The 13,066-nt window shown below is 47.1% G+C and overlaps 1 non-coding gene across 1 annotated transcript; it reads left to right on the forward strand.

Moving 5' to 3' along the window:
- Positions 1-343: 343 nt before the first annotated feature.
- Positions 344-502, forward strand: LOC149348439 (U1 spliceosomal RNA). Its single transcript, XR_016282598.1, has one exon. It is a non-coding gene; the product is annotated as a U1 spliceosomal RNA (small nuclear RNA).
- The last annotated feature ends 12,564 nt before the right edge of the window (positions 503-13,066 follow it).

Raw genomic sequence — 13,066 nt, forward strand, 5'->3', positions numbered from 1 at the left:
ATGCGAAATGCAGGGACGTGAACTCTCCCACGAGCAAAATCTTGTGACGAAGTCAAGATGCACGTGCGGCAGCGACCACTCTGTTCGCAGCTAGCCGTTCGTGCAACTTCATCACAAGGTGCAAACTCATCTAACACCTGATCTGTTTCTTTTAGCTACACCGAATTGGTAGGTTAACTAGAAATACTACTTCGTGTCGGCGGTCCCACCGAGCCCAGTAGTTGCTTTTCAACAAGATTCTGACAAGTGCGGAGTAAGGAACTTCGTGTAAGAAGTGCTTTGGTCACTGGTACTGAACAGAGGTATGAATCAGATGGCGTCCGTTTTCAGCAGGCGAGTTAGCATACTTACCTGGTGCTGGGTCGCCGGCGATCAGCAAGGTCGGGGCTCCGTGTCGAGGCCTGCCATTGCACTGCGGCAGGCTGAAGCGCGCCACTACGCCTAACTGGGGTAGTTGGGGCATATAATTTTTGGTAGTGGGGCCGAAATCAGACGTACCTTCTTCATGCAGCTATCCTCGGGGACTCGGGCTCGAACATGCTCTTTCAGATTTCTCCTACACCTCTCTCCATTCCCTTAACAATTATACCGAAGCCTTCCACAACGGAACATCCCTTCCCTTGCGGCGCGGTTCAGAGAAAAATACTGCGTCGTTTAGAACTTCTATTGGGGCTAGATAGTTCATTGTACTCGAGAAAGGAAAAACGATTAACGACGCAGGAGCGCTTGTCCTACGTCGTTCTTCAGCTGTGTGTGTGTTTTTCGGCGCTACTGTTTTCCTTTTCTCGAGTAAATACTGTGTCATTCCTGAAAATTTTTTTCTTGTGTGCTTTCGGTAATAAAATAAAACAAATTAAAATGAAAACAAAGAAACGACAGTGTACGTGTCTGCGAGGTCGTCGTGTCATACCCTTGTGGTGGAGCCTAAGTGTCCCCTGAATTTTTCGTCTCACAAATCCGTGCGACAAGTGCTTTCCTACCATACCGTAAGTTCGCCTCCGTTCACTGGACAGTCTTCAGGACTGGATGCAAAGAAAGCTTGTGGGTGCCGGCTTTCACATGATCTCGTCTCTCCATACTGCATCCAGTTAACAGGAGCAGGCATGAAGACGATGATACACATTTTTATTGAGCAGAGATAACAGTGGCGTATGGTCTTCCTAGTCCAGAAGGTTGGCTGCTGCCGCTGCTCTTGCCGTTACCACCAGTTCGAGCTTGACTCCAGGGTCCAGGGACAGCGTCCCCTCCCGCCGCTAGACCATTGGATCAGCATAACCTCTTAATCGTTGTTCTTTGTTAGTCTTTATTACGAGATATAGGTTTTGGTTTATGGGGATTTAACGTCGCAAAACGACTCAGGCTATGAAGGACGTCGTAGTGAGGGGCTCCGGAAATTTCGACCACCCGGGGTTCTTCAACGTGCACTGACATATGGTATAGGTCCGTTACCTGCTCGCAGAAGGCACATTGCGGGTCAGATTTGTCTCAATACATAGAGCCAAGTTTTTTCAGACTAATAAATATATTAACTTGCAGTTTTCTTAGTGTTATTTTTGAAGTCTTCGTTAACTCTTCGCCTGGTAGAGTATATTCCCTCCTACTTAGCCTGTAGTCTGTAGGATCTCTGTATACGTGACTAGAATATTGGAATAATTGTTTTTTTTTTCTGTTTGTATAGTTGGCCGGGGTAATAGAGCTCCGGCAAGCATAGAGCCATCAATGAAATTTGCTTTTTCAGTCCTTCAAACTAAACACTTCCGCACTCGCACTCCGGCAGGAGGTGGAATTCCACGTAGTAGCAGTGGCGTGCCATAGCACATGAGGCTACGAGAGATTCTGGTGTCCATTCATTTTGTGTATCGTTTGCCTTCTCCGGGTTCTCAGCTACGCACACCGTGACTGGAACGCCGTCACTTACCATGCTTCCTGCTACAATGCAAAACGCTTATTTTCCTTTTTCCTGCCGCTTCAAGTGATTACTCCTAGTGCTGAGGAGGGTGGTGGTGGTGGTGGTGAAAACATTTATTCAGAACAGGAGGTGTTTGGATCGGCCCGTAAGGGACAGATCCTTACAAACACTAGGTGGAGGTCCCTAGTTTGGGACCCCAGTGGCGGTAGCCGCCGCCCGGGCGCGCCCGACTAAGGCTTGTTGGGCCTGTAAGTCGTGGCAGCCGAGCAGGGTCGCCTCCCAGTCCTCCCGGGTTGGGTTGGGGATAGGGGGAATGGCCGGGTTGGAGGGGCAGGCCCACACCATGTGATAGGTGTCCGAAGACACCGCACCACAGTGCGGGCAGTTGCCGCTAAAGGAGGGGTCAAAATGTTTTAGTGCTGCCGGGCACAGCAATGTATTGGTGAAGAGGCGGAGAAGAAGCCGCTCATCCGCGCACTGCTGATGAAGCCAGCGTCGAAATGCGAGACAGTTACTGCGCCATTTCCTTTCCTCAAAAACCAATTTACTCAATTTTTTACTGTGTCTCTTTGTCAGCGCAATTTGCGGTCAATTAAAATTATGAACCAGCTCGCCCAGCAACTATTGTAAGATAAACCGGATTATTCAGGGTCATGGTCACGTACAACCAAAAGCTCCAATTTGATTGAATCGAATATTTTTTTATCGGTTTGAGTAATAAGTGGATGCATTCATCTCGCTAGGTGGCCGTCACTGGAGACTGGCGGCGACCTTTTGGGCTCTTGTCACGACCTGTACTTGCGTTCCCAGGTCAGAGCTGGGCAGCAAGGTCTTCCCCGGGCTCGGGTACGCGAGCCTCTGAAGTGATACTCGCGGGAGATCTGTCGGGCAGTTCCAGAAGATCTAGTCTACGGTGGCTTTACAGCCGCATTTGCTGTACTTCGGTTTAGATCTACCCGAGTACACATGGCTTAGGACAGCGGGGTTAAGGAGAGTTAGTTTGGAGTTGTCTCCATAGTACCTCACGTTATTTGGTTAAGTTTCTATGCGAAGGTGGGATAATGAGCCTTTCTAGCCCGTAATGCTGCGTGATTTCGCGATACAAAATGCTCCGAAGAACATTTCCCGTCCACGCATCTCCCTCCGCACAGGCCATCAGCAGCAAGTGCCACGACCTCGCGCCAGCACAACTACATTTTCTCCAACATTCTTCCCCCGGACTGCGAACGACTGGAACGGCCTTCCCTGAGAACTTGTGGCTATCACATGCCAGTCTTTGTTCCTCGAAAGAATTAGGCGTGCACTTGCTCAGTGAAAATCTTATATTTGTATAACTTACTTCAACTTATCTGTTGCTTATTCTATTTTTCATTTCTGTGTGTCCCATCTCTTATGTAATACCCTCTATCGAGGGTCTTTAAGGTATTGAAGTGAAGTGAAGTTTTGTTAACGCTGACGCGTTGGGAACTTGTATCAGCTGATTTTAAAACCTGTCTTCTTCGTGAAGAAGGCAGTTCAGCCCAGCCAACCCCCTCCCCCCACTGAAAAAAAAAATCGCCCCATAGCGGAGCTCTCTCCCAGATACACCAGTACTGCATTGCCCCAAACTGCATATTGCTTTACAAATCCTGCTGATACCAGCGACATTGTCCGTGGGCAGCACCTGAAGGTGATTTTTTGTTGTTGTTGTTTTTCCTCAAATGTGAACGCCGTAGTTCTCCACACCTTTTCTGATTTCCGATATTTCTTTGTCAAACACTCGGGAGAGAAAAATTTGTAGGGCAGGTCTTGAATGCGTTCTGCATTAGACCCCAAGTGAAAATTCATAGTTATTCGAGGCTCTGAAGGTCAACAAACAATTTATTTTACGGCTAACGGCGTTACGACGCTGGTCGGATTTAAAAATTCAGGGCGAGATGCAATCCTGCGGAGTACATCTGAAGTCAGTACCAGGGTCGTTTCCATGACTGGATCGGATGAGCATGGATTGTCCCGTAGTTACCTCCAGCGCCCAGTGTTCATATCCGCACCTGGACGAACCACAAGAAACATAGTGTTTGTTCACTAGATACAAATAATTCCTTCTCTGCTAAATGCGAACATTCCGGCTCCAACACTGCGTAAGCAACCAACGCAAACCGTTACACAAGAAAAGCGTGTGGAAAACGCGGATTTGTTCTAAAGAGTTTCGCAGAAGTGATTCTAGCGGGGCCATCGGCAGGGACGGGGGGTGGTATATGTTTGCTATAAATATAGAAGGAAGTGAATGTGTGTGATGTATAAGTTCCGTGATCACGCAGGGCGTCTCAGACGTAATGTGATGAGTTTTGTAGGTGAGGCTGCGGTGGATGAGTGTGGACGCCCTGGGTGAGTTACTGGTATCCGAGTGTGTAGATGTGTAGCTGGAGAGGGTTGATCGGTGTGCAGTCTCCTGGAGAAGAAGTATGTGGGGCGTGGGTGTGATGGTGGGAAGAAGTTGTAGAGGTGCGCGCTTTGCCCGGAAGCCGCGGCAGTTCCACTATCATCCCTCCTTCCCCACTCCTGCTTGCGCCCTATGCCCAGAACCCTTCGCTTCTTCCCTCCACATCCTTTCCCTCTGCCCGGCGGACCCTCCCCCGCGGGACCTAGAGAACCTCAAGACCTGGGAGGACTGGGAGACCCTGCTGCGCTCGGAGGACCCGGCCGTGCAGACCATCGCCACCGGCCGTGCTGCCAGTGTTATGAACCTTAGGAACATAAACGCTTGAGTGCAGTGGGGTCGTGCGGGGACCCTGGGGCGTGCCCCGAATTCCTGTTAAATTAAAGTTTTTCTCTCTCTCTCTCTCTAAAGTTCGTTTAATGTGTTTACTCAGTGTATCTAGCCACTTCGCAAAAACTCGCTGAGCCGAGCGCTGCCGACGTCTGCGCGTAATCATCAACTGTTCGAGGTTTGAACATTGTAGCGCAAGAAAATCTGATTACATTCAGATTTCATTGCATTTACTCTAGAGGTTGCAATTTTTTAAGACGCTTTCCCTAATTATGAAGAATGCTGACAAAAACGCACACGCCAGCAAATTACTGAGACAGACAACAGAGTGATTTCAAGGAGTATTTAGCAAGTAGAAGCAGCAAGTAGAACACTCAAATTGGCGTTACAACTTCATGAAGCCAAACTACGAGCGATGTAGGGAGCAACATCATTATAGAACAGATAGGGAGCTCTACCGTAACACACTAGCGCGACGTTGCACGATGGAAACCTTAATCGGGCTCACCTACAAGTTAAGACCAAGCACGGCTTCTTTTTATTCCTGACTGCTTTGTATGAAGTTATACTAAGCCCACGACATAAGCTTTGTTCCTGTAGCGTAAGGCTAACAAAAACGAAAACTAGGGCTCTGCTGCGTAGCGTTCACCACAAGCATCGCGCTTTATTTCCTATGGCAGCAAGGAAAGCGTACGTGGTTTCATCTTTTTATGTTTCTTTTGTTTAGAACCACATTAACTAACCTGACATAGCTGGTGTTTATAGCCAGTTTGCATTAAAAAGTGAGCGGGTACAATATACATGCGTATGGCCTATTCATGGCGGTCATTGGCTGCTGCCATGGCGTCCCACTGGTTCGAAGATGCAGCCAAGGGTATAGCCTACTTCGCCGATCGTCGAGCCTGTATGGGTCTGCAGGAAACAGGAACTGATTAAACAAGCCAACAAGTTCGTTGAGTAAGCGTGTAATTAGTAAGTCTACTGAATACAGGATTGGGCCGCAAGCATTGTCAAATAATTAACGCACCATCCTGCCTGTACATCCGCCGAGCATATTACTGTTTGCTTGTTTGCTTGCAAGCTACAGAATAGCTTGGTGCCAAATTCCTGAGGAAGAGATAGCTCTTCAGACGGAGGTCTCCTTATCCTGTTTAACCTGCATGAAAGTAGAGAAGATATGCCTGTCCAAAAAGATCTCAGTTCACTACTCGGCTACGGGACGGGACGGGTTGCCTCCAGTAAGTATCATTTATCCGTACGGAGTACATTCATGCAAGCCAAGCAATTAAAAAAAACAAGTGCTTTTCACCATACGACACTAGCTGGCGTTACTGAGGTCTAATTGACAATTGATTCCTGCCTTACTTAGCGTCGGAGAAGAAAACAAGCCGACGATGATGATGATGATTTAGGCAGCTAAATTGGAACTAAAATTGAAGATTGGTTCCCCTATGCCGGTAGTTCATTGAATCTTGTCGCCAATACAGCCCATCCGGTCAGCTTCTGCTGAACTTTGGGGTCTAAACTGGACAGATTTTTCCTTCCACCGCTCAATCGTCGCTTCTTTCGTCCTTTCTATTTCTGTGTTGCTTTTGCGGGCCTAAAGCCTGTGGTATAGGTCCGCATCTATGCCAGAATGTGTGCATTACGGTTCATAGTGTTCTTTGCGTGTTTATTATGGCTCATAGTGTTCTGAGTAGATTGCGTCTCTTTGGGATTGAGTATGTCTTTGCTTGTATTCTTCTCAGTGTTACTTTTTTTCCTTGTCTAGTTCATCCGCTGGCGCGTATTCCCTTTCGTCTTGCCCGTACTGCTGTAGGATTTCTGAGTATGTGGTCGGCATATGTGCGTAGTTGTACTCGTCCGTGAGTTGGGTTGATCGAGGTAGAGTGCTCGGGCTGCGGCCTATGCGCCTTCGTTCTCCTCTGCGGATAGTTGCGCTGGTGTAAATAGCAGCTTTGCTTGCTTTTCGACTTTCTTAGACAACCCTACCCGGTCATTAGAAATTGCCACATTAGCGTCTAGAAATTTTAAAACGCATTTACCCACGCCGCTGTGGGTGAAGCAGAACCAGAAATCTTCTTACCCAGATGAATTTTGGAGCGCTGGAGATGCATCACGAACCACACAGTGAGGCTCAGAAGCAAACCCCCTGGGCTCCAACCTTCTGACAAAGGCTGTACGTCAAGGAGTGACTTGGTTTCATGGGCGTCGCTGTGCGCGCTCCGCAGGCCCGCGGATTCCATATTGCGCGAGAAGTGGCCAAACTTTGTTCACTCACAGCGCCGCGGGTAATTGCTTTGTAGAAATTCTAAAGAAAACACTAATATGGCTATTGAAAATGAGCGGTTATAAATGCAATTTCAATCAGGCGATTATCATCAATATTCAAAAAGTTAACTATTGCAATTTAGTTAGTCACTTTACTAGTTAACTAGTTCACCTGTTTTCTGATGTTTGTCAGGATATTTATTACTCTGACGCAAAACACACCTCTTTACCTAAAAAAAAATTTTTTTTTAATTTGTGGCAGGCTTTCGTTAAACACCTGGTGTACCTTTCAGTAAGCATTGTACAGACCAAAGCAGGACCTTACAACTCGCATATTCGTTTCTTAATCTATATTTCGAAAAAAAATCTATTCCCAGGCTCTGAGACACCCCGAAGCAATTGGATCCAAACTGATTTGACCCATTACAGGTATGTGCTGAAAATGTCAATGTTTGGATGCTTTTTCTTTTTTTTCCGTTAAGTTCTCTCAGCATTGGGCGTCACCAAATTTTCCATTAATCTTGAAATGCCATGACACTGATCCATAATAAACAAATACTATCCACCACCGTTGTCATTATTTGTCCAGCATTAAAGATTATACCTGCAACACATTGTTAAGCTTTAATGATGTCACCATGAAGAACCTACATATAAGGCACAGGTATCATCACTCTTTCGTTCGGTTTCATATCAGTTTCGTTGAACAGAATCTTCTCGAAGGCATCGAAGTGTTTCTCGAAAATGTATCGTCAACACAGTCCGGGTCTTGTGATAATATGTCTTTTTTTTCTCATTTCCTGGCAGCGATGAGTAAAAAGACACTTTCTTGAGTAATCCCTTGGAGTGATAAAACGGCAGTCCATCATCTAAACGGCGCCAGTAAAGCCTCCTTCCTGGAAATAAATTGAAAGAGCTCATTAATTAATCTTCTCATATAAGTGCTGTGAGCCATGCAGTCCCAAATACAAAGAACATATTACCGTACCGCTCTCCGGAACATAGATCGTAGTTTAGCGGAATACCGAGTAGAAAACTGCACTATAAAATACGATAGAAGTTTCCTTCCTCGAAACGGCTTTTCACATGCTTCCGCAATCGGTGATCAATATAATCGCTTTTTGAAGTTTCCGATGGGATCTCAGAACTGTAAAGTTACTTTGCACATCAGGATAGTGAGTACAACTGTCGTAACAGATAACAAATGGATATATCTGTGTAATACTTCGCAAGAGCGAATAAATGACTCCATTTCATGAAGGAAGCCGCTCGTTTTCATTCCCTTGTCTGCTCCATTTCATGACGCTCAGTACACATACATACATACATGCATGCATGCAAACATACATACACACATACATACATACATACATACATACATACATACATACATACATACATACATACATACATACATACATACATACATACATACATACATACATACATACATGCATACATACATACATACATACATGCATACATACATACATACATACATACATACATACATACATACATACATACATACATACATACATACATACATACATACATACATACATACATACATACATACACTTTTCCCATATCGTGACGCTAGCCATCAGTCTAGCCTCACAGTTTTAAAGCGAAAATTTGGGCTAGTTGGAACTCGATCACAATCATATTTGCTAAAGCGTCTGTCATGTTCGTATGTTTTACTATGTTCCTCCTACCAGCGCTCACACAACCACTTCGTCTCTCTCCACCTTTCTGGCTCTCCCATTCCTGTCGTCACACAGTGCAAAGTTCTTGGCTTCCCTTTGCATGCGACTAAGAATGTGCAAGCCCTCCACCGCGCTGTCACCACCTGCCACTCTGTAACTCACCTCCTGCGGCGCGTGGTCACTCGACGCTCAGGTCTCCACGAGGCTCACGCGTGCCGAGTTGCCCACGCGCTGGCCCTCACCAAGGTCTTGTACTTTGCACCCTACGCTTCCTTCACTCAGACTCAACTTAACGCTCTCGAGACTGCCCTTGTGGGCCTCTACAAGGCAGCTCTCAACCTCCCTATCACTACCTCTACCACTAAGCTCTTTGCCACAGGCCTCTTCCATCCTCTTCGTTCTCTTCTCAGTCTCCATTGTGACTCGCAGCTTGCCCGGCTTTCCCTTACCCGTCAGGGTCAGTGGTTATTGACTCAAGCGGGTATCTCGCCCATTCCAATCTCCCCGTTTACCTCTCCTATTCCCACCCCCGCCCCCAATCTTCGTATCCTTCCCCTCCCGACCAACATGTCCCCCGTCCTGCACGCCGGACGTCGTCATGCGGCCGCCCAGCACCATTCCCCTCTCTTTGATACCCAGGGTATAGCTTACACGGATGCCTCTTTCGTGGCTCGTCGAGGTTCCTGCGGCTACGCCCTGTACCATCCACACCTCCCTGCTCCTGAAACCCACACCAGTGGGCCGTATCTACACCCTCCAGACGCATTGTCCCTCGAGGTCCTCGCCATTGCGCATGCCCTCCAGTCATTTGCCCTCCTTCCCTCTCTCCAAGAGTACACAGTCTATTCGGACTCACAAGCCGCTATACACCACATACAGAAACGCACCCTGACCCCTTCTCTCCAACAGGAGGTCGAACGAGCGGTGTCCGCTCTGCAGCCTTCCATCGTTTTCCTCCGCTGGGTCCCTGGGCATTCAGGGATCGACGACAATGAGCTGGCCCATCAACTCGCCCGCGACACACTTTTCCGGGCACCGTTGATCCCCTGGCCCAAGCCCTCGGAGGACGGTGGGAGACTCACCCTTCGCCGCACCATAAAAGAGGTCTACCTTGAGCTCCGCCTCGACAAACGCCTTTACCCTCCCCCTCATCCATCACTCACGGTGCCGGAGTCTCGCCTTCTTCGGCACATTCAGATGAATGCAGTTATCACCCCGTCCCGCCTCTTCCTCTACCGCTATCGATCGGACCCTTCCTGTCCCAACTGCCCCTGTATCTATGCGGACCTGGCCCATTGCCTCTTCTATTGCCCGGCTGCTCAGCAGACGGGTTCCTTCCCCCCACCCTCTCTATCCATCACCACCTGGCTCGACTGGCTTGACGCTGAAGGGGAAGAAGAACAGCGGCTTCTGGTCGCCCAGGCGGTCGAAATGCTCGGCCTATAAATTTTGGTCGAATAAAACTCTTTTACTACTACTACTACTGTCCTCGTGTCGAAACAAGCGCTAGCAAATATGATTGTGGCATAGTTTTAGTTTAGTTTATGGGGTTTAACGTCCCAAAGCGACTAAGGCTATGAGAGACGCCGTAGTGGAGGGCTCCGGAAATTTCGACCACCTGGACTTCTTTAACGTGCACTGACATCGCACAGTACACGGGCCTCTAGAATTTCTCCTCCAAAGAAATTCTTGCCGCCGCGGCCGGGATCGAACCCGCGTCTTTCGGGTCCGCAGCCGAGCACCATAACCACTGGGCCACCGCGGCGGCTGTGGCATAGTTTTCTTCTTCAGTGTCTCTTTAAGGCGACCCATATTCTTCGGCCGTGCGGATTCTATGACTGCGGTATCCTTGTCTCCAGTGCGAATTTCAGCCGCACTTCCTAAAAGCCATGAGCGAAAGATCCACTCACACTCTAGGTAGGCGCCAGAGAGCTGGACGAGCAGGACGACCATGACGATGAGCAGAGTCACAATGACAACACCCATCATATGCAGAACTTGCACCGGGTAGCCGTCTAAATCTTTCCGCATGGTGGCCTAAGATGTGAAAAAGAAAATAAAAATACGGTTTATGGTTTAGGGGGGTTTAACGTCCCAAAGCGACTCAGGCTATGAGAGACGCCGCAGTGAAGGTCTGCGGCAAATTTCGACCCGCTGAGGTTCTTTAACGTGCACTGACATCGCAGAGTAAATCAAAAAATAAAAATAAAACTCAAAATCTCATCCATGCTGTCCCTAGGGTCTCCTGCTTCAAAGAATGATGCAATGAAATGAATGAAATGAAATGTTTATTCAGCCATATTTACAATATGCCCCCGGGAAGAGGCAAAAGGAGGCAGACAAAGCATGCCTCTTGACGAGGTCTACACCCCGGCTAACACATCAGGACAGAGGTGACAAAACGGCAAATCACATATGCAAAAAAAACCAGCTTAAAAAACAACTTTAGAAGAAAGGAACATCATACTTTAAGGTAACATGCCTAATCTCGAAGAGAAACAAATAAAGACACTCCTGATATCTTAAAAAACAAACATGACACCGTTACGCCCGCATTAACTAGCCAGAAGTACAACACAACTAATACTCGCAAACTGAAAGTCTTTTGCAAAATTGACAACAGACAATGGAGTACAAATATGCAAGAAAGAGAGAAATCCACAACACTGATAAAAACAACAACAAAACAGCAAAAAACAGTGCGAACCAACTGAAATAAACACAAAATTACAAAATAGGAAAAAGCAACTTCAACTTCTTTTTAAAAGCAACAGAACTTGTAGCTTCCTGAGCTATTTCTACTAAAGATGGGTGCGCATTACATAAAGCTGGAATTTGATTATTTACACTTTGCGTTCCATAATTTGTTCTGGATCTTATCGTAGATAGAGAAACCGTGCGCAGTTCGTATTCAATGTTTCTAGAAAGATAGATCGTACAGATAGGTAGTATCTTATTCGGCAAAGTATGATCTGATTGCGCTTCTGTCAAAGGAGGACTCATAAAGGTCCATGTCTTATTCGAGGCTGAAATGTACGCCTCCTAATATACGGATGTCACACTTGTATCAGGTATGCAGAGACCTGCATTGATGAGCTGGCGATCGCACACAAGCCCGTGTATTGCAGCGCTAGGTGTATAAGGGATGTTGCCCAATTTCACAATGTTCGGCGACCACACAGGTTCAGGCATACGTCGTGAGCAGTATGAGACAAAGGAAAGAGCATTCATTTATTGATTACTCAGTAATTATGATTGATTACGCAGCATTTTTTTCTGTTTTGGATCTAGCTTTCCTTCTGGTGTATAATATACATATCCAATTTTCAATTTAGTGCAGAAATAAGAAAATTTAAGGGGGCACTTTGTGCACCTAACGTGCGGTGAGGCGAAAGCCTCAAGCGCAGTGTTGCTGCTTGTGTCACTGATGTGTTGTTAAGATGTTAATCTTCGCCTCTAAGAGTGAAACGCGACAGCGTCTTGCAACGCTGTCAGGGAGTCCATAGAACGCCATCGCCCGTTCGGTTCTTTGCCTTGCTTGTCGGTAAATTGGATTTTCAGGAAAGGAAATTACCTGTCTCGCATACTTCGGTGGACACCTGAACCTCGCCGTAAGGGAAGATAGGAAGATGGGGGTGAACGAAAACACCGTATTTACTAGACGCGCCTTTGTTCGTTCCAAACCATCGATCTGGCATGGCGTAGTGGTTAGCATGCTCGCCTCACACTCCGGAGACCGGGGTTCGATTCCCGTACTCGACCAATTTCTTACTCGCTTTTATTTATTTATCTCGCCTGACTAGAAAGGTCAATTAGGCTGATTGGGTAATTAATCAGTTAACTAAACTGATTTACTGATTTCCGCTTACTTTGAGCATCACTATACGATCACTTTAATTGGCTGCACGGTTACTAGCCAAAGTCTAATTGGCCCCGTTTGAAATTCGCGCACTGTGACGTCATGAACGTTCCGACCAATTGAAAAGTGTGACATTTCTGTCGACAACCGCTGCTTACAACGAGGAGGCATTAAGGCTTCCGCCTTAAAATTTGTTCGTGAAATAATTTTCTTCCCGCTCATATTGCTCATGGGTGTACAGTGTCGCTCAGTATGAAATGGAACATGGAAGCACGTGACCTGTGCGCTTCGCGAACCGTGAATGGGCGGCATCTGGCGCATGCGCGAAAAGAACAGGTAGCCATGGTTACTGCGCATGCGCCTTTGCCACCGATTCTCGCCGGCTCTTGGCGGTGACGCTTTGCGAAGCGCACAGGTCACACGCTCTCGTGTTCCCTTTTATACTGAGCGACCTTGCACAAGGGCAAAGGAAAATCACGAGTGCGAACAGAACTAAACTGATATTTGTACAGGCACACGTGTGGACCTGGACGGACGAAGTAAAATTGGCATGTCAGCGCGGACACTGC

Source organism: Amblyomma mixtum, chromosome 4 (assembly GCF_055824585.1).
Source record: "Amblyomma mixtum isolate Tamu chromosome 4, ASM5582458v1, whole genome shotgun sequence".
Classification (NCBI taxonomy): domain Eukaryota; kingdom Metazoa; phylum Arthropoda; class Arachnida; order Ixodida; family Ixodidae; genus Amblyomma; species Amblyomma mixtum.